At 37.9% G+C, this 5,184-nt stretch overlaps 1 pseudogene; it reads left to right on the top strand.

Annotated features, from left to right (window-relative positions):
• Positions 1–1,778: 1,778 nt before the first annotated feature.
• LOC148697819 (uncharacterized) lies at positions 1,779–2,429 on the top strand (annotated as a pseudogene).
• The last annotated feature ends 2,755 nt before the right edge of the window (positions 2,430–5,184 follow it).

The following is a 5,184-nucleotide window of genomic DNA, read 5'->3' as shown; positions in this document are numbered from 1 at the left end:
GAAACCCTTAACCCTTAATCCGTGACCTACAACCCACAATCCACAACCCAGAACCAATTTCCGATGCAACGATAATCAAGTGATTCGAAGTCGAAGGCTGAAAATAAGCTGGGAAAGGAGGGAGGATCTATTAGATTCATTCCCAACATACGGTTAGTGCTTTTTTGTTTCTTTATTTTGTGTTGTTCAATAATGCTTGGACTAACACACCCCTACCGAAATTAAGGCGTGACGGCTAGCACGCCTTGATTTTGGTCAGGTTCTGGTGTGAGTTCCCAAAAACAAGACCGTGAGGGTGTGGTCGGAGCCCAAAGCGGACAATATTGTGCTACGGTGGAGTCGAGCCCAGGATGTGGTGGGAGCCCGAGCCGGGATGTGACATGGACTGTTTGAAAATGGTTAGAATGTTCGAAAATGTTGGTGACCTGAAATTGTTTGTACTTTGTAATTTTGGATCTATATTTCCTATTTTTAAATTGCTTTGTTCGAAAATGGTGGGGAACTAAAAATTGTTTGGTGTTGTCAGTTAATGGAGGACTTTTGTCTTTGTTTAATCATGTTGGAAAAAAGCTTGTGGGTTATGTATGTTTGGCAGTGCTTTGTTTATGCTTTATATGTGCCTTTTGTGTATGATGATTTGTTTATGCCTTTATCAATGTCTTTAGGCCTTTATCTGGGACACCACATTGTCATTTGTGGTGTGCCTTTATCTGTGAATTGTTTTGTGGTCCTGGGTCCTGAATTTTAGGTTTCAGCACTTTAAAATAGGAATTTTATATGCTGAAATTTGGGTTTCATCAGTTTATAATAGGGTTTTTTATGCTGCAATTTCAGGGAACAATGAACTATTCACAATCCAAATGTATCACAGTGAACAACTTAGTGAAGACTTCTATGTTGGAGGGAATATGGATTTCTTTGACTTCTGTGACAAAGATTTCATGTCAATGCTTGAGGTTGACAATATGGTTAAAGAACTGGGATATGGAAATGTGTTCATAAGTTACCAGTATAGGATCCCAAGGATGGAAATTCACAATGGGTTGAAGCCTTTGATGACAAATTCAGATGTTATCAACATGTGCAAATTTGTGCCAAACCACACTGTGATTGATATGTATATTGAGAAGATAACACCTGAAGAATGTGTCTCTCAAGAGATGAAGTTTATTAAGTCATTTGAACCGGTTGCTCAGAGTAGTGTGGTTATTGAAAAACTTGATGGTGATGAGGATAACCAGTGCAAGAGGATAGAGGAAAAGCAAGTGCAAGTGAATAGAGGAAATGCCAAGCTAGCCATAGAATATCCAGTCAGTGGCCTTGGTGGTGAATGTAGTGTGCCTTCTCAATGTGTGACTCAAACTGATGAATAAGTGCCTAATGAAAAGGGTGATGGAGTAGTGGGTGAAAGAGTGGCTGATGAAGGGGTGGTTGATGAAGGAGTAGCTAATGTGGGTGATGAAGAAGATGATGAGAATGACAGTGACTTCATAGAAGAAGAATTTTCTGCTGATGAAGATCACTTACAGTTTATGAAGTTTGTAGATGATCATGTGGATACATAAGATGATGCAGTGTTGGCTGGCATTAGGGAACAAAATAACCCTCAATCAAGGGAAGGATCTCAACAACAAAGGGAAAGATTTGAAGAAAAGATTGATGTAGATGTTGTTAGTGTACCAAATTACAATTCGGATGGCCTTCACATTGTGCATAAAGATGAAGACAGTGATGGTAGCAAAAGTGAGCATTATCCTGAGTTTAATGAGAAGATTGACATGAAGAACCCACACTTGTCGTTAGGGTTGATATTTAGGGATGTTACACAGTTAAGAAAGGAAGTAGTTATGCACTCTATAATAAATGGGTATGGGGATGTCTATTTTCCCCGAAATGAGAAGTTCAAGGTTGATGCAACTTGCAAAGAATGTTGTATGTGGCTTGTCAAGTGTGGGAAGATGTGCAATTCAAACAATATGCAGATAAAGAAGATTTTGGATCATAACACGTGGTAGATTATGGATGAATAGGAATATGAAACAGTCTTGGCTTACTGAGGAATACTTGGAAAGGATCCAACTTAATCCAACATGGCCTGTTAAGTCATTTGTGGACACCATTGAAGCTGAATGGAATCACGGTTGCTCTAAGATGAAAACTTATAAGGCTATGGTTGCTGCTATGAAGATTATTGAAGGTAAGTATGCTAATCAATACACAAGATTATGGGATTTTGCTGGAAATTAATAAGACAAACATGGGGAGCACTGTGAAGATTAAGTTGGATGAAGGAATGTTTCAAAGGATGTATGTGTGTTTGTGTGCATGCCAGAAAGGTTTAAAGCATGGATGCAGACCCTTGATTGGTTTAGATTGTTGTCATTTGAAGTCTCAGCATGGGGGTCAATTGTTGGTTGTTGTGGGGATAAATCCCAATGATGAAACTTGGGTGACAACTTATGCAGTTATCGAGATGGAGAACAAAGATTCCTAGATTTGGTTCTTGGAGTTTCTGGCCGGGGATATTGGGATTGTAGATCAGCATGGTTGGACATTCATTAATGACAAGCAGAAGGGTTTAATTCATGCATTCTTGGCGGTTCTTCCCGATTGTCACCACAGGTTTTTTGTTGGCCATTTGTACACAAACTATAGAGAACAGTTTAAGGGTAAGGCATTGAATGATGCTTTATGGGCTGTTGCCAAGACCACTACAATTCCACACTTTAGAAGAGCCATGGAGGAGCTTAGATTGTTGAACGAAAATGCATATGATTGGTTCATGAAGAGACCTACCATTCATTGGAGTAGGTCTCATTTTCAAACGCAAACCAAGTGTGAAATGTTGCTGAACATCTTGTGTAAAAGTTTGAATGTCGTGATAATGAAGGCAAGGTTCACGCCAATTATAAACATGCTTCAGACCATTCATACCATGTTGATGAGAAGGATTCAAATAAGAAGAGACATTATGGTGAGACAACCTGGAGATTTGTGCCCCAAGATTAAGAAGAAGTTGGAGGATGCAAAAATGGAGAGTGGTCGATGCATTGCTCAATGGTCTAGTAGGACTAAATTCCAAATGGATGCTGGAAGAGGTGACCAATATGTTGTTGACTTGACTGAACGTACATGTTCATGTCGGAGATATGACCTCACCGGTATTTCATGCAACCATACCATTGCTACCATTAATTATAAGAATGAGAAGCCAAAAGACTATATGGATGTTTGTTATTCCAAGGTCATGTACTTCTAAATATATGGACACTTGATCCAACCTATGAATAGGATGTCGATGTGGAAAGTCACTGAAAATCCACCTATCCAGCCTTCTCTATATACTAGACAACCTAGAAGACCCAAGAAGAAGAGAAACAAAGAGGCTGCATAAATGGAGAAATAAGCTAATCCTAAACAAAGTGAAGCCACTAACAGAAGTGAAGATATTCCACAGCCACAACAGCTCTCAAGGAAAGGCCAAGGTACCCTCAAATGTGGAATTTGTAAAAAAGAGGGTCAAAATACTAGGACTCATCACATGCATCTTCCTACAGGACAAGAGGTGACATATAACCTCGTACAAAGGTATATGATTTCTAAGTTGATTTAAGACTTTGTTAATCCTGAAATCCTTTAATTTCTTTCAGGCATCAAGTTATGCGCATGGAGCATCTAGTAATCCTGGTGGTGTACCAAGGAAGAGGGGAAGGAAACCCAAGGTAAGCACTGTTTCACTTGTTTTATTGAGTTAGGGGAATTTGTGGCCTATATTATGATAACTTAGGGATTCTTTTGTATGCATTGGATGTGGGTATTCTTTTGTGATAACTTATGGCCTATATTGCTGTTGATTTGGATATTGGATGTAGGCATCAAACGCAGCTGGATAAGGTAATTCAGAGGTTCAAACGGATGGAGGAGTGAAGAAGAGAAAGATAAGGCAACTAAGAAAGTGAAAAGTGTTGCTATACAAGAACAAACTGGGTTTTTAGATGATGGAATTTTTTGCTAATGGCTGGAATTTTTTGTGAATGGTGGCAGCAGCTAGGAACTGTTTTTGTGCTTAGCTAGGAACTGTTATTTTGCTCCCAATTGGATTTGTAGCTTATTAGGAACTGTTATTTTGCTACTGGTTGGATATCCTTTTGGGAACATGCTAGCTTGTTAGGGTTCCGAATTCTTATTTCCAGTTGAACTCCTAGATGTTAGCTTTGGTTGCCAATATATGGAACATGCTTGTTATTTTCAGTTGAACTCTTGTGAAATATATTGCTAATTTAGTTGCCTATTTGGATATTGGAATGCATTTTTGCCTATTCATTGATTACCAGGTTCAATTCAATGTACATTTTCAATTGCATCTGATGCAATTGTTCATAACTATAAATATAAAAAAAAAAATTAAAAAAGGCGGGAAATTTTGAAATTTGAATTTTTGGCCATGTGGCGCTTTTTTCTGAGTTGGCATAACGTGGCAGATGGATATCCACTTGTGCAAGTTTTGGTGGGGAATGGGCTGACGAGTAACAGGTCCACTAATGCCACGTCAGCATTTAACAGACCAATTAATGGAAAATGTAATTGAGGTATTATTTTGAAATAAAATAGTATGTGAGGTATGAAAGTGAAATGTTTTGAAGATGTTGTAAGAAATTGACATAGACCCCCAATCTGAGGTATGAAAGTGTAATTTACCCAATAATCAATTAAAAAAAATGAAGGTGCTATCAAATTTGGCAGTAAGAAGGAGAGGTGTCATTCCATGCCATACCACATCAGATTTGGCTTCTCGGTTGAAAAACATTACTGTTGTCTTTTTTTTTTTACTGTTATTGCTGATTTGGACATTTTGACATCTCCTTTGGGGGGTGTAGGCTTGACTTGCCACTAGATTTTACTAAGCGGTACTACAATCTAATAAAAACTTGCCATGTAGTAAGTCTTAAGTATAATATTGGATTAAGTACCTACTATCCCTCAACCTTTTAGTGTCATTTTAAATTGGTCTCAACTTTTTTAAACATTCTAAATAAGTACCCAACCTATTAAAAATGTCGCATTCGTTAAACCGCAATTAATTGTTTAAACATGGATTCTATTCAAAATCCACCAACTGGGTATATCATGGACATTATAAATATTAGTGGCCTCAAAATCTAAATTTCTAACATATATTATAAT

Source organism: Pyrus communis, chromosome 3, assembly GCF_041283825.1.
Source record: "Pyrus communis isolate YQ-2024b chromosome 3, ASM4128382v1, whole genome shotgun sequence".
Classification (NCBI taxonomy): Eukaryota; Viridiplantae; Streptophyta; class Magnoliopsida; order Rosales; family Rosaceae; genus Pyrus; species Pyrus communis.
The sequence above is the reverse complement of the archived record's forward strand: the minus strand, read 5'-3'. Positions and strand labels throughout refer to the sequence as shown.